This window comes from Hibiscus syriacus, unplaced genomic scaffold, assembly GCF_006381635.1.
Source record: "Hibiscus syriacus cultivar Baekdansim isolate YM2019G1 unplaced genomic scaffold, ASM638163v2 tig00116968_pilon, whole genome shotgun sequence".
Taxonomy (NCBI): domain Eukaryota; kingdom Viridiplantae; phylum Streptophyta; class Magnoliopsida; order Malvales; family Malvaceae; genus Hibiscus; species Hibiscus syriacus.
Genome location: NW_024063492.1, coordinates 229,887 through 252,196, shown reverse-complemented (window position 1 = coordinate 252,196; position 22,310 = coordinate 229,887). Strand labels below are relative to the sequence as shown.

Below are 22,310 nucleotides of genomic sequence, written 5' to 3'. Positions count from 1 at the left end.
ACTCTCAAAATATTTTCTTTAAAATATAATATTATGAATATATTTCATAATTTTATATTGCATTTGATATATTAAATAATGTTATAATGTGAAAAGAATTTAAAATATATAGAAACTCAAATAACTCAATTCGAATTTCTTAAACTCGATTCGACTCGAAAAAATTTCAAGTTAAGTTTGAGTTGTAAAATACGGTGCGTCAACTCGAATAACTCGAAATTTGTTTACTCGACTCGTCTCAATCAAACGCTCAACCCTAGGGAAAACAATTAACATCAACGATACTGAGTCTATGTTTGAAACTCAGGCATTAGTGACATGGGCCTGTAATCCAGGTTTTAAGAATGGGTAGCCTTCGGCTCTTCACTGTTTCGAGGAATATGGACTGCTCCCTCTGTTGGGCTTTACTCTGTGAGAACCCCTCAATCCAATTAAGCCTAGAATCAAACTGGATCTGACTCATATTTCATTAATTTAATAAGTATTATAAAGGGGATTTCATTAAAACACAAACTTCTCTTCTTCCTTTGACAGTTGTTGCTCGACTATTATTACGTTAGCACCATCATCATTTCTTATTTCAGAATAAATACTATGAGGTTTGTTTTTTCATTCTACTTGAATATAATCTGACCCCATGTGACAGCTTCTTAGTTTGCAGAAAATCAGAAAATTTTGAAGGCAACCGGGATCAAAAAGTGATAGCGCAAGGCCCATGCACAATGCACACATTATGAAGAAAATGGGGTGAGTGCTCCACTAATATTTTTTTAATTAATCACTAGTATCTAATCTATTGACCGACTAATTCAGATTAGGTACTACAGAGGCAAGGGCGACCCTCCCAACCTAGTTTTGCTCCATTCGCAAATACCAAGATTCGAACTGCTAACCTTTATCAAGGAACTTAATGTCTCATCCCACTAGACCAACTAGTTGTTGGTTGCTCACTTTGTACAAATCTATAAGGACACAAGTTTCAATTGTTTGGATCTAGAATTGAAAAATAAAGGTAGGGGTGAAAGAAAAAGAAAGTGCTTCTTTTAAATAAATAAAAAAATCTTTAATGTGGGGATGAAAGGTTGATAAACTTTTATCTAACCATGCCTTGGAAAGTGATGACAAATAAGAAAATGAATGTGGCTGCCTCATGATTATAAACTATCCATTATTGCAGCTATTATGATTTCATCTTCCCCTTACAACACCCCCACCCCCAACGCCGACCACCCCAACCGCTATCCCCAGTTGATTTCAGTCTTGTCATTGCCCTCCCCCTCCCCCCAACTCAATTTATATCCCTTTCAAGTTTCAAATTAATGAATTTCCGGTTCAATCATCCAACATCCTTCCCCATAAAGTTATCTTCTTTTGCCTTGGAGACAGAGTTAAGATCAAACGTTGAAAGGGATTAATTTTTTTTATAAGGAAAGAACAAGGTTCAATAAAAATATTTATATATAAAAACTAGGAAGATAAAGATCTCATTTAATTAACATTTAAGTTAAAAAAAGACCTAAAACATTATTACATCAAAAAATTTAGAAGGATAACATTCTTTCCCTCCTCCTCAATAGTCCAGTCCCTGTTTGTCTCAACTTTTTAACCATCTCTAATAGTAATAAAGATCGATTAACATACATTAATACAGCTGATTTAATATTTATAGTATTTTACTCATTGTGAATATTATATATAGGTATATCAGAAGGTGTACACGTGTGAATATTATAAATAAATCGGGAGCGGGGGGGGGGCGGGGGGGGAGTCCAATGTGATATTGGACCGTCATCTTGAAACTAAAAATGCATGTGTGATACCAACAGCGTCAGCCTTGGGTTCTCCATAAAGAGTTGAGATTTGGTCTCTGCTTGAGGGGTCCCAGATGTAAAATGGAATATTGTTTTTGCATAGTTTTAAGTGTTGTCTTTCCTCGTTTCTCTTAAAATATTCTGCATTGTTTTCGTATCATGTGCAAACTCACCTCCCCATGTTATAATCAGTTTTGTTTATTACTCTATCGTTTCCTCCTCTAGTATTATTTAGCAGTTCATGCAAAAACTATCAATGGAAAAGATGAAGTTTCTCATTTTCAAAAAAGAAGATGAAGTTCTCCTGCTAAAAAATCCCGTTATAAGTATATATTAGCTCCACCATTCAAAGCCCTACTTCCATTAAAAGGTTGCAAATATCGTATTATAATCCTACGTATATCATACGGGAATGGGCTTCTTGGTTCCTTACATGAATTGGAAAAAAGAAAAATCAGTGTCGCATCCCCATCTCAATAGGTTGTTGGCTTCACTTTTGGCAACAGTGGTCCTATATAGAAATTCACGACCTTGTTCCTGCTCTCTTCATTGGAGGAATTCTATTCATAATGATCCTTTTTTAGTTTCCTTAATCTCATGCGCGGGGTCACTAGCCCTTGAGTTTGCATTTTCTAATAATGACTAGCAATATGTAAAGACCTTAAACCGGGTCTACTGGGAAATGGAGTTGCATCATTTTCATCCATGGACGGTCATTTTCGAGGAATGAACCAAGGCCAGGGGTGACTTGCAAGCTTTTTGGTGGACATAATTGGCCTGGTTTAGTGGATAATTAGGTGGCAATGATATTCGTAAAAGCACAAATAATATATAGAGAAAAAGGTTGAGGGAAATGATTCGAGGGATAACTGCATTTCCCAGAGCATGTATTATATCGATCAAATTAGAATTTCGATGAGGGCAGGAATCTAGAACTTGCCAAGTTTTATATATCCTAAATTATAGGCAGTTGAACATAAAAGAAATTATGACTTTTAAGTATATGGTTTTGGCAAAGAGCAAAATAGGAAGTACTGAGGTGGGACTTTGATATATACTGCTAAATTATATACGTAAGAAATGATGGGGGGACCCAGGATTTGGGTTATATCAACACAAAGAATCCCTTGGATTGAGGAGGATGAATAGCAGCCTTGAATCGTGGGACCTTTGTTTTTTAAATCACCTTTTTCCCCTTTAACGTTCATCAGCCACAGTATAAAAAGAAGAGCAGAGGAAGAAGAGAAAAAAGAATGTGATGTGCATGTGATCCAACAGCCTTTATGTTCCCCTCTCTATCCGATCCCATATCCACTAAAATCCCACCATTCCCCTTCCAACTCCCTTTTTGACATTCGGTTGCTAACTACTTTTTTGGTTATAAATCATGTTTAGCTCATAAAACATAGCATATATCACATGTATATGTTAATGATGTTTTGCTTTTCGGACATGCAAGGTCGGCCATGTTTTCATCATGCACTGATTAAAAGCAATTGGCTTTGTTTCATTAGTGGATTTCAGAGGCCACCACTCAAGACCTTATCACGTCTTCTTTCTTTTCTGTGGAGTTCTTTTGCAATTCTGATCTTCATGTTCATTTGTACGTAGAATATACTTGCACATATCCATTGTCCTTTGTACATGGCAAAGTTTCACACTTTTTATAGTAGGGAATATCTTTTTGCCTTTTTTTCTGGTAGAAGAAGTTGAATTTTCATGTCTTTAACAAAGGAATGAAGAAAAAGAAAAGGGAAAGGAGAAGATAATGGAGGAAAGATGTCTCTTCTTGTTCTCTCCTTTTAATGTAACCCTCATAAAGTGTTTTTTGTTTAAAATGAGCTTTTCTTTTTAGTGATGAGAAATTCCCATGCAAGTCTAAAATTTCGAAATGAAAACCCTCTCTTTTGGACCCCTAAAGGGGGCATTAGTCGTGAAAGAAGCTGCTTTTGTCTTTAGACTACTTTTGCATGGGAACCTAATAAGCCCTCCATCAGTCTAAGAGCTTTCGTAAACAGATTCCTTTTATATCAATCCATGAAAATTACCATCACTTTCTCAGTTTTCACCTCAACCTTTGGTCACTGTCACGGTACATTTTGGATTCCACAAATGCCATTTGAAATGCATTCAACAACATGATCAAATGAACATTAAAGCTTCCAAAAATATAAATACTTATCTTTGGAAAGAACTCAAGATAGTTACGTTGTTTGGCGAGTTCTTGCTTTGTGGGAAAATGGAAACCACGATGGACCACCATAAGCACTCGATTTTTTTTTAAAAAAGGTAAACTAACTCAATTAATATTATCGGTTTTCAAAACAATAAAATTCTATGAAATAAATTTTGCATTTATCTTTAAAATAATTCACCTAATACAAGATATGCTTAATTTAAACCAAATATATTAATAAAATAATTTTAAAAAACTATGATCGAACTGTTCATTCAGTATAGAAATAACCAAGTTAATGAAAGATCTAGTTCTCTTTCTTCTTCCTCGTAAATTTGGTATCCCAGTAAAAGAATCAAGTTGTTGGCCACGCTTGTATAGTACACAAGTGGGATTTGAAGTTGAAATAAGCTAAGTTTCTAAAAAATTGTGAACCTAATTACCGAGTTATCCTCTCTGACTCATCAATTTGATTAAAAATATAAATGAATGAACCCAATAGGTTAAACGAGAACAGCACGCTGTTCATATGTGCATCCAATTGTCATGGGACTAGACTTTTGTTACGCGATTCGTGCGGTACTTAGATGATTTTCAAATCGAAATGGCGCCTAAGTCAGTCTTAACTATATCTGTAACATCCTCAATACCGGGTTAGTGACTAAATTGTAAGGTTTCAAAATTTGGTGATTTAAATTAGAATAATTGAGTGGTTTAAAGACTTATATGAGAAATGAGGTATAAGATCAAATTGAAAAGAATGAGGAATGAAAGGATAGTATGGTCATTTGTAAAGAAAAGAAAAATATAATAATAATATATGGTATATATAGATACACGTGGAAGGAAGGAAACAAAGTTTAGAGGTTTCCAGAGTTCCCTTCTTTTTCTTCTTCTTCTTCACGTGTGAAGCCAAGCAAAGGTGAGTTTTCTCTTAAGCTGATTATGTGCTGAAATTTAAGTTTAGTTTTGATTATTAGATGCTAAGTAAGAATAAGGAAAGATTAATTTGCTTTAAAACAACAAAATGAAGAGTTTATGAGGATTTAAAGATTTGAAGTTTTTGAATGAAATATCGAAATAAAGTTTATATTGAGAATTGGAAGTTGAATTTGACTTGTCATCAAGTTAATTAAGGGATAGGAAGTGTTAGAATAGGAATTTGAACATGTTGCAAAACTAGTATAATTTTTGCAATTACATAGGAATGACTAGATTTGAAGTTAAAAAAGTGATTAGGGAATAGAAATAAGTTTAAGTATGTGTATTAAAGTTAGGAGTATTAAAGGAAGTGAAATAGGAAGGTTTAAGCTAAAATAAGGTGATTTTCGAGCTCAAAATGGGATTTCTGGGCTAGGGGAATCGGTACCCATTCAAGGGGAATCGATTTCCCCTCAAACGAATATGAATTTCCAGAATGCTAGAGGGGAATCAATACCCCAGGGGGGGAACCGATTCCCCCATAATGAAAAAAAAGAAGAAGAAAGAAGAGAGACTAAACTATTAATCCCTTAAATTGGCAGGCTATTAGAGGTTAATTTCAAGACTTAGGCATCTGATAATCATCTTGAAAATTATGCTTATGTAGATACTGAACGTGACTTTGCTTCAAAGTAATCGAAGGGTTAGAATTGATTCAATTCAAACAAGGCTAAGGTGAGTGCATGTGCATAACATGATATGTTAGTATATCAGTTTTAGACTTGCGATAAGTCTAGATTTAATATCTTGATACATGATTCATTCAATATTATTAATATGATATGAATTCATACCATATACATTATGGGATATACTATGCAGATTGTGGTAAGTCTATTTTCCAGATTAGAGCTTATATATGAATGAGTTACGAGATATCTTATTAGGTATATGAATGGTGTGTGTTGGTTTGTTATGGTTATATGTATGAATGAGCATATGTATTGACATGTTACAGTATATATATATATGAGTTGTGTAAATAGGTAGATAAATGTGTTAAATATGTGAAATAGTTAAAATGATCAATATGATTTCATAAGAATATGAAATAAGAAGTATGAAAAGGACATAAGAAAGAATATGAAATATATAGAATATGAATATGAAATCATATGAGGGGTGACATGAATTATATGAAAAAAAATAAACTACGTGATTACAAATATATGAAAATATGCTAGTGTGATGGGACCTAGGAACTAGTATACGTGATATATATACATTTATATAAGTTATTGGATGAAAAATGAACAAGAGATAAAAGAGATGAAGGATAATACTATAGGAGTATGATAAAAACATAAATGATGACATGTATGTATGTATGTATGTAATGGTTATATGAAAAGGTATAGGTAATAAGATGATCATATGAACATGTGATAAAGAGCTATAGAAAAAGAAAAATGTGATATAATGTATGAATATGTAATAAGGTAAAAGACAATGCCATGATATGAGTTATGAGAACTGTAAGTATAGTTGGTATGCCAAGAGTCGAAGAACTACCTATGTCTTTCGAGACATATGGACAGTATACCTATGTTCTAAGGAACATATGGATAGTTTACCTAGGTTCTTCGGGACCTATGGACAGTTACCGAGGATCTTTATGACCTATGGATAGTTACCGAGGATCTTTATGACCTCTGGATAGTTACCGAGGATCTTTATGACCTCTGGATAGTTACCGAGGATCTTTATGACCTCTGGATAGTTACCGAGGATCTTTATGACCTCTGGATAGGTCCTTCGGAACATTCATTGAGCTGTGGTGACAGAATACGTATGCACAACCTCATAATACTCGTATACCTTGGGTTCTCAATAGTATATATGGGCTTAAATAAGACATAACGAGGATGTATATAATTGTATCTTAATATGGTATTATTATGATTTATATTGGCTCATATGTGGTATAATACATGATGGTATGATAGTATAATTGTGTTTGGATAGTAGACGACCTGTTTATATTTTAGTAATTCTTTATTATGTAATTATGCCTCACTAAGTCTATGACTTAGCGTGTAAGAGTTTTTACACGTAGGTTTCGAAGAGCAAGAGAATCAAGAATAGGAATTTGCAGATCAACCTATCTCTACTCAGCGATCAGATCAGAAGTAAAGTCACAGTAGGTATTTTGTTGTATGTAGTGTGTTGGCATGTAAGAAAAGTGGTAGTTACAAATGCTCTGATTAGTTTTGTCTTGTTTTGGTTAACTCGTGTACAGTGACAATGTTATTTTAATAAAAGCTTTAAATTTCATTGGTTTTCGTTAAAAGTTAAAAGTTAGAAAAGTCAATGTGACACCTCAGACTTGTATCCGGGTCGGATACGGGATGAGGGTGTTACATTTAATGGTATCAGAGCTATGGTTTAGTCGATTCTCGGCATGAACCGGAGTCCAGAGTGTCTTAAAAAGTGTTCATGCCAACATAGTAGTAAGAACTTCTGATCTGATATGAGTAATGAGTATGTTGTTTAGCTGATAGAAATATTTGGTTATCTCTTATTAGATGTCAGGATAAGATAGCTCTCGGGGTGAAGCGAGAGATGATATATTAGCTGAAAGTAGTAATTCACCTGCCCTGGCCAGGCAAGGTGAAGGACAGGCACCCTTTGGAGTGCCTGTACAAGATCAAAATGTATTCTTCAGGACGTTGGGCACTATTTTGACACGTTTCCAAACTCCTGCATCCTCAACGCAGAGGATTAATATAGCCAAATAGTTAAAGGGATTAGGAGCTCCAGAGTTTAAAGGTGAAGCCGAAGAAGGTCCTGTTGTTGCGGACCTTTGGCTTAATGATGTAAAGATCATGTTAGAGGGACTCCACTGCTCTGATATGGAGAAACTAGATGGGATGGTCTCTTTGCTCCGTGGGCAAGCGAGAATCTGGTGGACGAATGTTATTCATAGGATGCCAAATGATCAGAAAACATGGTATTTGTTTTTAGAAGAGTTTAAGCACAAGTATATAGGAGATCAGTTCATCAGGGAAATGAAGCAAGAATTCTTGAATTTGAAACAGCTGAATTGCACTGTGTATGAATATGAGTATGAATTCAATAAGTTAAGTCGATTCGCGGCCGAATTGATTCGGACAGAGAAAGAAGCATGTGAGTGGTTTGTTGAAGGACTACGACCAAGGCTAAAAGAGATGTTGATTGTTTTGAACTTGTCCTCGTTTCAGGAAGTAGTAAATCATGCTAAAGCTCTAGAAAGAGCTCAGAATGAGCAGTTTAGGGATCAAAAAGCTCAATCTTCCAAAAGAACGGGGGCTTCATCGAGCTCTGTACCACCCAAGAGAGGTAGAGATTCTGGGTTCCAATACCAAGTAAGGTCTGAATCAGTGGTATCCTCTGCTAGAGGATCAAATCAGATGAGAGCTAAACAGACTCAATTAGGAAAGTCTGGTGATGGAAGAGCACAACAGAGACACTGTCAGATTTGTGAGAGATATCATGGTGAGGCATGTAGAGTTGAATCTGGAGCCTGTTTTCGATGTGGGGAAATAGGACATTTCATGAGAGATTGTCCATTGGGGACAGGAAAGCCTGTGCAGTCGGAGCGATCTGCTTCGATATCCTAGAGAGGACGGGGTAGAGGTAGAGGAAGAAGTCAGACAGAATTTTCTACTCAACAGGAAATGCGCTCTACGGCTAGAGTATATAATCTCAATATCAGTGAAGACAATGAGGATCCAGAGATAATAGCAGGTATCTTCTATTGTACAGTAAATGCTTTATGATATTAGTTGATATGAGCTTGTATAACCATATAAGAGTAGAGAATGGGTAAGAGAATTGAGAATTTAGTTAGAAGTCATTTTTTTAGAAATAGTGTAGTGAAAATTCCATTAAGGTACAGTGCTAAAGTAAACAAGATATGTTAGAAGTATTACATTCGAATTCAGGGAATTTAATTCTCTGTTAATCTAATGGAGATATTTCTCAAGGGATAAGTAAGGAGATAGTGATTTATAAAGGAGTATATATATAGGGAATTAAATGAAAAAGGGGTGTAAAGTGTGAATTATAAGTTGATAGGGGGTAAGGAAATAGTAGATAATGTTATGAAAAGATTGATTGATTTCATAAAGTATACGTTTAATAACATTTGAAGAGGTTTAGGGTTATGTTCTGAGTTATAGAATGATGGAATAAGAGATTGGGTATGGTTATAAGGTAATTAGAAATGGATTGGGTTCTTTGGGAATTGAAAGCAAATCATTCATTACAAATTGCAATGGGATAAAGTAGAGAAAGGAGCATGAGAACATTGAAAGATATGTTCTTATCGATATGTGCAATGGAAATTCGAGGACGAATTTTCTTAAAAGGAGGAGAGATTTGTAACATCCTCAATACCGGGTTAGTGACTAAATTGTAAGGTTTCAAAATTTGGTGATTTAAATTAGAATAATTGAGTGGTTTAAAGACTTATATGAGAAATGAGGTGTAAGATCAAATTGAAAAGAATGAGGAATGAAAGGATAGTATGATCATTTGTAAAGAAAAGAAAAATATAATAATAATATATGGTATATATAGATACACGTGGAAGGAAGGAAACAAAGTTTAGAGGTTTCCAGAGTTCCCTTCTTTTTCTTCTTCTTCTTCATGTGTGAAGCCAAGCAAAGGTGAGTTTTCTCTTGAGCTGATTATGTGCTGAAATTTAAGTTTAGTTTTGATTATTAGATGCTAAGTAAGAATAAGGAAATATTAATTTGCTTTAAAACAACAAAATGAAGAGTTTATGAGGATTTAAAGATTTGAAGTTTTTGAATGAAATATCGAAATAAAGTTTATATTGAGAATTGGAAGTTGAATTTGACTTGTCATCAAGTTAATTAAGTGATAGGAAGTGTTAGAATAGGAATTTGAACATGTTGCAAACCTAGTATAATTTTTGCAATTACATAGGAATGACTAGATTTAAAGTTAAAGAAGTGATTAGGGAATAGAAATAAGTTTAAGTATGTGTATTAAAGTTAGGAGTATTAAAGGAAGTGAAATAGGAAGGTTTAAGCTAAAATAAGGTGATTTTCGAGCTCAAAATGGGATTTATGGGCTAGGGGAATCGGTACCCATTCAAGGGGAATCGATTCCCCCTCAAATGAATATGAATTTCCAGAATGCTAGAGGGGAATCGATACCCCAGGGGGGGAACCGATTCCCCCATAATGAAAAAAAAAGAAGAAAGAAGAGAGACTAAACTATTAATCCCTTAAATTGGTAGGCTATTAGAGGTTAATTTCAAGACTTAGGCATCTGATAATCATCTTGAAAATTATGCTTATGTAGATACTGAACGTGACTTTGCTTCAAAGTAATCGAAGGGTTAGAATTGATTCAATTCAAACAAGGCTAAGGTGAGTGCATGTGCATAACATGATTATGTTAGTATATTCAGTTTTAGACTTGCGATAAGTCTAGATTTAATATCTTGATACATGATTCATTCAATATTATTAAATATGATATGAATTCATACCATATACATTATGGGATATACTATGCAGATTGTGGTAAGTCTATTTTCCAGATTAGAGCTTATATATGAATGAGTTACGAGATATCTATATTAGGTATATGAAGGGTGTGTGCTGTGTTTGTTATGGTTTATATGTATGAATGAGCATATGTATTGACATGTTACAGTATATATATATTATATGAGTTGTGTAAATAGGTAGATAAATGTGTTAAATATGTGAAATAGTTAAAATGATCAATATGATTTCATAAGAATATGAAATAAGAAGTATGAAAAGGACATAAGAAAGAATATGAAATATATAGAATATGAATATGAAATCATATGAGGGGTGACATGAATTATATGAAAAAAAAATAAACTACGTGATTACAAATATATGAAAATATGCTAGTGTGATGGGACCTAGGAACTAGTATACGTGATATATATACATTTATATAAGTTATTGGATGAAAAATGAACAAGAGATAAAAGAGATGAAGGATAATACTATAGGAGTATGATAAAAACATAAATGATGACATGTATGTATGTATGTATGTATGTATGTATGTATGTATGTATGTATGTATGTATGTATGTATGTATGTATGTATGTATGTATGTATGTATGTATGTATGTATGTATGTATGTATATATGTATATATGTATGTATGTATGTATGTATGTATGTATGTATTTATGTAATGGTTATATGAAAAGGTATAGGTAATAAGATGATCATATGAACATGTGATAAAGAGCTATAGAAAAAGAAAAATGTGATATGATGTATGAATATGTAATAAGGTAAAAGACAATGCCATGATATGAGTTATGAGAACTGTAAGTATAGTTGGTATGCCAAGAGTCGAAGAACTACCTATGTCTTTTGAGACATATGGACAGTATACCTATGTTCTAAGGAACATATAAATAGTTTACCTAGGTTCTTCGGGACCTATGGACAGTTACCGAGGATCTTTATGACCTCTGGATAGTTACCGAGGATCTTTATGACATCTGGATAGTTACCGAGGATCTTTATGACCTTTGGATAGTTACCGAGGATCTTTATGACCTCTGGATAGTTACCGAGGATCTTTATGACCTCTGGATAGGTCCTTCGGAACATTCATTGAGCTGTGGTGACAGAATACGTGTGCACAACCTCATAATACTCGTATACCTTGGGTTCTCAATAGTGTATATGGGCTTAAATAAGACATAACGATGATGTATATAATTGTATTTTAATATGGTATTATTATGATTTATATTGACTCATATGTGGTATAATACATGATGGTATGATAGTATAATTGTGTTTGGATAGTAGACGACCTGTTTATATTTTAGTAATTCTTTATTATGTAATTATGCCTCACTAAGTCTATGACTTAGCGTGTAAGTGTTTTTACACGTAGGTTTCGAAGAGCATGAGAATCAAGAATAGGAATTTGCAGATCAACCTATCTCTACTCAGCGATCAGATCAGAAGTAAAGTCACAGTAGGTATTTTGTTGTATGTAGTGTGTTGGCATGTAAGAAAAGTGGTAGTTACAAATGCTCTGATTAGTTTTTTCTTGTTTTGGTTAACTCGTGTACAGTGAAAATGTTATTTTAATAAAAGCTTTAAATTTCATTGGTTTTCGTTAAAAGTTTAAAGTTAGAAAAGTCAATGTGACACCTCAGACTTGTATCCGGGTCGGATACGGGTTGAGGGTGTTACAACATCCTTGTGAGTCTCCGGCTCACTAAGCGACGAACAAATCCATTAGGCTTAGTCATCAATGCGGAAGCAAAACACCACTAGGGCTAATCCAAACCTCCAAGATTGAATGGATCTCATAAGCACGAGCACTGTGGGGACTTCCTAAGTCACCACGACTTGAATCACTTTAGAACTTCGAAAGAACTCATAATAAAACCACTCTTAAGGCCATCTCAGCCCTCACGTTCGGCAACACAAGCCACAAAGGCTTCAACGCAAAGAGGAACAAGTTGACAAGGCTAGAAAGCTAGAAACAAATGAGCTAAAAGAGAAAGTAAGAGTAAATATCTGAGTTTATTACTCTGAAGGAATGGAATTGATGAAATGATTACAAATGAGGGGAGGAACTCTCTATTTATAGTTGAGGCCCTCAAGATCCGACGGTCTAGATCAAAATACATCGATGACTTAGATTGAATCCTACCTTATCAAGAACTCTATATTTATGGTATTTGAATTCAAATACAACATTATCCCTAATTAAGTATTTATCCCCTTAATTATTACATAACATTATCCTTTATGGAACCTTCCAAGGAACGGGCTAAGTCTGATGGTTCTGGGCAAGCCTAATACTCCATACGATTCTCCTACAGAAATCAGCGCATATATGTCTAGGTTTGAATCCACGAGCCTTGACAAAATTGCTCCCATCGAACATGTAACACCATCGTCGCTTCTCTCGGACGCCTCGGACTTGATCCTTCACGGACTCGTAAGCATTCTCCAAGAACTGGCCAACTCATCATGCCCAACAAGCCATAGTTTGTGCACATAGAACCCCTTTTGTGAACATTTGTATCAATTTCCATGGATCTAAAATTATATTCCATGACATTCTCCCCTACTTGATTTAGCGACGCCCTCGTCACTAGGTGAGAACACTTGGTCTTAATCACCTTGGACGCTCTAACAAAACACATCAGCTTGGTTGCATTGGTTAACACTGCCATGTCTTATGACAATCTAACACATTGTGACATACATCTCGAGTGTAGGAAATCCATCCTACCCATTTGTATTCACCCAAACAAGGATACTTTTGATCCATTGGCAAAGACTTGGATACTCTGACAACATACAACACGATAACTTAGATTCGTCAGTAACACTCATTTGTCCCTAAGAACTCTGAAAGTCTCAGATGTTCCTTCTAGCCTTTGATAATTCAACAAAAAAATGGTTAGGTCCTCGACCTACACTCATCAACAATGGCAAATCAAACTCAACAAAACATTTTTATCCTTAAGTTTGGTGCTTCTACTCATATCAGCACTTCATTCTTTAAAGTCCGGTGTGACTTCGACCCTCTTACATGGGTGGCAACCTCTCGCCCATCATGTCCCTCGAAGGCTTAGACTCCATCAAACACTTCTCGGTTGTTTCTTCGATGGTTGTCCCCAAAACAATATTCCTCTCACTCAAAACATCACCAATAAACTGAATGGTCATCATGCTCTTAGTCTCTCCCCTACTATCTCAAAACAAAGGAACAATACATTGTTGTCGAGAGTCTAAAATGCACATGACATCGATAAACGGAAAGACAAAAGCCTTTAAACAATCAAGGAAACCCAACCCGATGACAAAACCGAAGTCATCCAATGGGATAACCCTAAAGTCCTCCTTATTACTCCAGTCACCAACTTATAACTCTATCTTCATTGCCACTCCAATAATTAGAACCTCTTCATAATTGATAATCTTTATCGCCCCCTTTGATTGCTCAGCTTTCAAACCGAGATTTTCGGTAACATTCTACAACATGAATAGATCAGTTGCCCCTGTGTCTACTAAGGCAACTCTCGATTATCCCGCAACGTTGATGTTAACATACATCAACCCATTCTGCTCTCGGCTTCCACTTCTCATGGCAGAACTCAAAATCATTGAGTCAAGTCTTACAACCTCTTTGACCCTATCTTCACCCATGTCCTTGGGTAACTTGATCGTGGGGTTGCCCATCTTCTCGGACCACTCAGCTTTATCCAAGAAAGCTTGCAACTCTTATGGCCCCTTACTTCAGTGACCCTCTGTTTACTCATTTATTTCCATATGCTTAAGGCACACACCACCTTTACTTGAGCCAACTTCACACATGTCTTCTCCAGACTTGTGACCAACACTTGAACGATCACTGCTCAAATATTCACTATTCGAACAAACTCCACTCGAACAAGTATCACTCGAAGAGCCTTGCTCCTCATCATTAGACCGTCTTTCATCTCATATTCTTTTTCCACTACCCATGACTTTCAACATCAGCTTGGACGTATTATTGACTCTAAATTCTATGATGGAATCGACGGCTATCAATACTTTAGATAATTCATTGATTCCCCTTTTCTTTATCTCTGTATTTACCCATGGCTTCAATATATCCGTGAAGATGAAGAATGCATATTCTTGAGTCAATTTTGGGACTTTGAGCATGAGTTCCTTGAACTAACTCGCATACTCTTTCAACATCCCATCATGGCTAAGACTTATCATTTTAGACCATGCCTCAGTCTCGGCATGCACTAGGCTCAACTGCTCTTCAAATGACCCAGGCTCTTTTGGCCTTTCCCAACTCTAGCTTCCATAGCAACGATTACCTCCTCAACATCCTTGGCAAGCTCCTTGGCGATATTGGGTTTGGGCAACCCATTCTGCTTCAGGCTTTGACTAATCTTGGCAAAAGTAAACATCATTGAACCAAGCTTGGCAGACTCACTACTATCGGCCTTGTTCCTTCTCTTGGACTATTTGATTCGGTTTTGACATTCACACACCATGTGTAGACCTTTACACAGGAAACACTCCAATTGCTCATACTTATTTACCATCGACTTTTCTACTTGGTCTTTAGCTTTCGCACCGAGCTTTACTTCATCTGTGCAATCACGCACTTTGTGTGGTCCCCCATATTGGAAACACTTCAATGGGTTTTGCTTATTTACCCTCGGCTTCTCTATTTCGCCACTTGCATTGGCGCCGAGCTTTACTTTATTTGGGTAACTCTTGGCCTTATGTGGTCCCTGACATGGGAAACACTTCAATGGATCTCGTTTATTTACCCTCGACTTTCTTGCGCCACTTGCATTCGTACCGAGCCTTGCTTCTAGCTTGACTACTTCGATACCCATAGTCATACCATCTTTAGCTACTTCCCTTTCTGACTTGTCTTCTCTTTTGACAATAGCAGTAAGGTAACTCTTCTCGGGACATCCTCTTATCAAGTGAGGACCATCACAGAAGTAGCATTTAATTGACTTGATACTCTCCTTGTTTTTTGACACGGACTTGGCCTTGCCATGATTCCCCGATGGCTTTATTCGACCATGATCAGTCGATGCCACTTCCTGACTACTCGAAGAGTTTTCTTCTCCATCTATTCAATATCCCTTGTCATGGTCTCCCCCATTTTCACCACTATCTTCAGCATGAGCCTAGACGACTCATCTTTCATTGGCTTGACTCTCGCAACCTCACACCTTGACTAGGCTACAGTTCCATCTTCTGAACAACTCTGGGCGTCATCTTGCTCATTGGCAGACATCGCCCCTAGTCTAAGCCCTTCAACGAAGGTCTTGAGCACACCATCATCACTCGGTGCTTCTTTGCACATGAGTAGCTCATTCTTGAGCTCATCTATCTCTTCTCTCAAGGTCATCACCTCGACCCTGAGCGCATTACTCATCTCTATCGACGTCCAATCGTTGAGACTTTATTGTGCTACGTCCTTAAACCCTTCTATCATAGAATCTAGTTGTTCAAGACAGAACTCCATAACTTTTTGGACCTCCTTGGCTTCATCGATTAAGCTTTCAAGGTTCTTGATCCTCATCTCCAACGATCATGAGATAACTCCCACACTTTGTTTCCTTAACTCAATCCCACCACTGTGGCTCTCCACGCCATTCTCTGTAGGAACAACTCATATTTGTTGTGTCGTCTCGATCCATTTCCACAAAACTTGTCTAAAACACTCGTTGAATCCACAACAACTTCCTTTAACACGTTATGATGCTTCTTGTCACAAAATAAGCTCGGATCACTTTTGAATCCACAACACCTACACTTTGACTTGTTCTGATACCACTTGTCACGGGCTAGACTTTTATTAGTCGATTCGTGCGACACTTAGATGATTTTCAAGTCGAAATAGTGTTTAAGCTAGCCTTAATCATGTCATTGTGAGTCTCTAGATCACGAAGCGACGAACAAACCCGTTAGGGTTAGGCAACAATGCGAAAACAAAACATCACTGGGGCAAATCCAAGCCTCCAAGGTTGAATGAATCTCATAAGCATGAACACTGTGGGGACTTCCTAAGTCACCATGACTTGAACCACTTTGGAACTTCAAAAGAACTCGAAAATGAATCATTCTCAAGGCTATCTCAGCCCTCACGTTTAGTAACACAAGCCACAAAGGCTTCAACGCAAAGAGGAACAAGCCGACAAGGCTAGAAAGCTAGAAATAAATGAGCTTAGAGAGAAAATAAGAGTAAATGTATGAGTTTATTACTCTGAAGGAATGGAATTGATGGAATGATTACAAATGAGGGGAGGGGTTCTCTATTTATAGTTGAGGCTCTCAAGATCTGACAGTCTAGATCAAAATACATCGACGACTTAGATTGAATCATACCTTATCAAGAACTCAATCTCTAAGGCATTTGAATTCAAATACAACATTATTCCTAATTAAGTATTTATCCCCTTAATTATTAGATAATATTGTCCTTTATGAAACCTTCCAAGGAACGAACCAGGTTTAATGGTTCTGGGCAAGTCCAACACTCCGTACGATTCTCCTACAGAAATCAGCGCACACATGTCTTTAGTCCGAATCCACATGCCTTGACAAAATTTCTCCCATCGAACATGTAACACCCTTGTTGATTCTCTCGAACGCCTCAGACTTGATCCTTTACGGACTCGTAAGTATTCTCTAAGAACTTGACCAACTCATCATGCCCAACAAACCGAAGTATGTGCACATAAAACCCCTCTCGTGAATGTTTGTGCCAATGTCTATATATCTAAAAGTTTAGTCCTTACACAATATAGAGAGAGAGGAGGCAGGGCAAACCCAGCAGGCAGATCGAGTAGCTATCTTGGTGTGGTCTAGACTCTAGAAGGAAAGAGATGCCAATCGTTGTTCCGTATCCTGTTTGCTCTCCATTTATATCTCTTTGCCATTTCCCGTGAAACCCCCTCAAAAAAAAAAAAAAAACTCTTCCTTCCCTACTTTTCAATCCCTGCCTTCGCCTATTTTGACCATTGTACATGTTTTGAGTTCAATTTTTTTTACAGATTTGCTAATAACAATAACAGATAGTGCTATACTTGTTCCAGTTAAATATATAGCATTAATTAATTTGAATGTGCAAATTGGCATATGGGGTTTGTCTTATATGTCTCTCCCTCTCTCTCTCTCCGTCGCTTCTGCTGAGGAAAAGAGACAGTGAAAGAGACAAAAGAGTGTACAAGAAGAGACAGAAGAAAGAACCGTGTAGCTTGTCCTTGTCGTATAGAATACAGATTTTGATTCTTTTCCTTTTCTTCAGTTTTATAAATAGAAAAACAAGTGTTAGAAGAAGAAGATCAAATATAATAATACGCCCTATCCCTCTAAGCTTTATTTATCCCAAAACCTAGCCATCAGCCATTTTCCCCCATAAAATAACAAGAGTTATATCAGTAGGGTTTTAACGTATTCGCTCTGTGTTTTAATCTGTCTCTCCTTGAAATTCCCATATTCATTCAAACCCACTTTTTAAATATCGTAAACCTACTGTATTATACATATATTATTGCAGTATTTTGGGAAGTGAATCGGCGGTGGTCATGTGAGAGAGAGAGAGAGAGAGAGACAGGTGGGGTCAGGAGTGTGGTGGGTTTCACTTTCACTGCGTTTTGGAAATTAGAATCGAATCTTCTTGGCTCCTTAAACAGTTTGGGAATAGGGTATGTGTGTGTGTGTGTGTGAGAGAGAGAGAGAGAGAGATTTTGGCAGTGATAATGGTGGGCTCGGTAGGATCTGTGTCTAAGTTGCTGACAACTTGTTTTGAAGAGAAGAAAGTGAAAAAGATGAGCTTTTCCTCTCTAGATTTCCACATACTATTGATTTCATGGGACCCTACTCCCACACTCGTATATGATGAATGTCTTAATGCAAACAAATTTTGATTTCATTCCCAGTTTTCACCTTCTTTTACATCATCATTTATTCAAAAAAAATCTTTCCTTCTGTTCCTTGTCCCAAAACACTATTCATTTTCATCGATGGGAGAGAGGACCCATTTTCTTTTACATCTCACGTTCCAGAGTTCCCCACCATGAATTAATTACATGATTAGGTTAATCAAAGGAGACACTTCTTTTACTTAATTTTGATCTTATGATGGTATGCAAACTTTAAAGGATAAGGTTACTGTAGCAGAGAGACCGAGGTCTGCAAACAATTTCCAGAAACGCGTATGAAAGATGAAGAGTGGTGGTATTTTATGATATCTAAGAAATGAACAAAACAGGAATCACGACAATGGCTACAACATGCAAAGAATTTCATCAACATTACAAATTGATTATCGGGACTCGAAGCTCACATTGATTCTTCCTGCCATCGTTCTGGCTAAATCTTTTTTGTTTAATTTCTTGTTCGTATATTTACTTTATTTATTTTTTATTAGAAACTGTTACGGAGGAGGTAGCAAACAAAACAACCACCCCAAAAAAGGGATAAAAATCTAGTCTATATAGTACGGGATTTACTTTGCACCGACTAATTATGGTCTTTAGAAAGTAAATTTTAGAAATAAATAAATAAAAATCCATAAAAATTATTGAAAAGGGCTTTACTTTCTAAATGTGGTTCAAATTTGTTAAAATATGTTGTTATGGTTTTATACATATTATATAATTTGAAATTTGTATTTAATTTTTTATTTTTTAAATTTTCACTTTTGCTTTCAAATTAAAAAAATACAGATATTAAGTTAGGATTAACCGGAGGGAAAATCTCCTTTACTGAGAGTGGAAAGTACACTCTTCTTCCACAAAGGAAATGTAAAGAGGGCGGTGGAGGTATGGCAGATTTTTACTTTGTTTTTCCAATTATGAGAATCATTGGCATTATCAGTTGAGTATCTATGTGAAATAATTAGAAATCATTTTTTTTTTCACTTTGAACCATTGGATGCCCCAGATGTTGTTACTTTCCTTCACCCTTCACTGAATCCATTCCTCACTTTTATAGGATCCCTCACTCTCCACTCGTTGCTGATATGGTTTTCATGCAATCTTTGTTTTGATGGAGTAAAATCCTAGACCACCCTTTTCCTTTATATATTAATTATCCTTTCCATTTCTGAAATAACCATCCAGCTCAGTTGGTAGAGCACAAGGTTCTTAACCTTGAGGTCGTGGGATCGAGTATCATGGAGGACATTTCATAATTTGGAGGTCTCTTACGGAAGCTGCTCTCAACCTAATGTTAGGGGCAGCCTACTATCTTACCTCCCCCTTACCCCATTACATATGGGAACAAGGGACAGCCTATAATCCTTTCCATTTCTGCTTTTTTCCCTATGGTATAAACTAAGTATATTTTATCATTCCAGGATACTGAATGTCTCTAAGCATGCTGTTTCCAAATGTAAGCATATAAACAAATATTTATTGGAAGATTACAAGGAAGAAAAGGAAAGCTGTGATGTCTTCAGTTATTCGATGAAAACTTTTAGAGCCAATAATTCAATCTCCTGAAAGAAACATCAGCAAAGAAAGTTGGTCCGGCTCAACGGGAAGAAACATCAGCCTGGCTACAGTTTATACAGTTGTGAGTTAATTAGTCAGCAAAAGTAATAAAAAAATAGTAGCTGGCTAGCGGCTACATCCAGAGGGCATGTTTACCTTTACATGTTGAAGTTTGGAATATTAGGACAGCAAAGAAGAGAAACAAAAGAGCAATGCTAGAGAGCCCTATATGGCTATATCGTATAGGAAAATCATGGGATTCTAAATACGACCGTGTCTTTTGCTTTGTTTTGTTGATAAAACAGCGAAAGCTAAGCAACAAAATGGAAAAGAGGACCCTCGTTTTGACATGAAGTGAAACCACCTTTCCCTTGACCATATTACCCAATGCGAAAGACACCAAAAGACGATGCTTCTGGGCTATTGAGGACCTGTTGACTATTTCATGATACGGTTATATTTCTATTTACTGCGTTAAAGGGAAGGGTTTCATTGTCAATTCCCAAAGACGCACTGCAACCAGCCATCCTCCCTGTGCCTGATTTTAAGAGAGGAGGAGGGTCACGGGTTTGTCTTGGAAGGCGCTTATTTAACTGTCCTAGACAGACATAAGACACATATTCTCGCTCACACCATAACCGAGGAGGGAAACAAAAAATATATATACTAATACTCACCCCCAAAAACAACACACATTAAATATTGCAAAGAAAAGAATTAATACAGCCAAAAAGCAACAGCCGCTTCTTTACAGTAACCCCTTTTCCCAAACATTTTATCCCACCCAAGGATCTACCCTTCCAATATCTGATCTGACCTGATCGTCTTCTCCAAAACCCCTACTATCTCCCTCTAAACATCTCTCTCCTTGCTTTTCCTTCTCTTTCACTACTTTTTTTTCATCTTTCCATGGCTTTGATGCTTGATAATTGTGAAGGGATATTACTATCCCTCGACTCTCATAAATCAGTGCCGGCACCCTTCCTCACCAAAACCTACCAACTAGTCGATGATCCCACCACGACCACATAGTTTCATGGGGTGAAGATGATACCACTTTTGTTGTTTGGAGACCTCCTGAGTTTGCTCGTGATCTCCTTCCCAATTACTTCAAGCACAACAATTTCTCTAGCTTTGTCAGACAGCTCAATACTTATGTATAAAAGCTCAATCTTTATCTCTTTTTATTGTTTCTAAAATCTTTGGCTTTTCAGTTATTTTACTGATCTGGGTTTTGTTTTTATTACTATTTTGTTAATGAAAACTAGGGTTTTAGGAAGATTGTACCGGACAGATGGGAGTTTGCCAACGAGTTCTTTAAGAAAGGTGAAAAACACTTGCTCTGTGAGATCCATAGAAGAAAGACTGCGCAACCGCAAGTGGGGATAAACCATCATCACCACCACCCGCCACATTCTCAATTGCTTAATGCCCCGAGTTTCTTTCCATTTCCTACCCGAGTCAGCATTTCTCCACCAGACTCAGATGAACAAGCCAATGGTGTGACTCGCCACCTGTTTCTTCACCAGGAGGGGACATTGTAATCTCAGTTGTTGGTGTCGGTGGGGTTGGAGGCTATAACAGCTGCTCGGTCACAGCTTTATCAGAGGACAATGAGAAGCTGAGAAAAAGAAACAGTGTGCTAGTGTCTGAACTTGCCCATATGAAAAAGCTCTATAGTGATATTATCTATTGTTCAAAACCATGTTAAGCCCGTCACTCCTAGCAATTCATATCCCCTTCCATGCTTCTTTATGGCCCTCCTTCATCCTTTCCTCCTCCGGTCATTAATACCACCAATAATAGTTCATTATTGCAAAAGCCTTCGAATCATCATCTTGGCCATTATTATCCAAATAGTACCTTGTCCCGAATGCAGGTTTTGAACTCTACAACTGCTACCTCACAAAGTTCCTTGACGATTCTTGAAGAAGCATGTAGCAACAGTTGCAAAACCAAGCTCTTTGGTGTACCCTTACAGTCCAAGAAGAGGGTGCACCCGGAGTATGGTGCAACTAACACGGAGACTACCAAAGCACGTCTGGTGTTGGAAAAAGATGATTTACGGCTGAACCTTATGCCTCCTGCATGTTAGTTTCATATAACCATTCAAGAATATTCTAGCTTCCATTTTTCAACTTTTTTTTTAGTTTTTTTCTATATTAATTGTCTTTGTTTATCTCTTAGAGTCTGATGATATTGTTGAAGGATATTTTGCGTGTGTAGGGGTGCTTGTGACGGTGTATATAAATTTAATGTGGGTAATATGTTGTTCCCCACTACCTAGCCACATAAATGCAGGAGGGTTTTGGTTAGAGTGAAGTTGAAAGT

The 22,310-nt window shown here is 36.6% G+C and overlaps 1 pseudogene; it reads left to right on the top strand.

The window, feature by feature from the left end:
• The first annotated feature begins 20,701 nt into the window (after positions 1-20,701).
• On the top strand, positions 20,702-22,310 carry LOC120191385 (annotated as a pseudogene).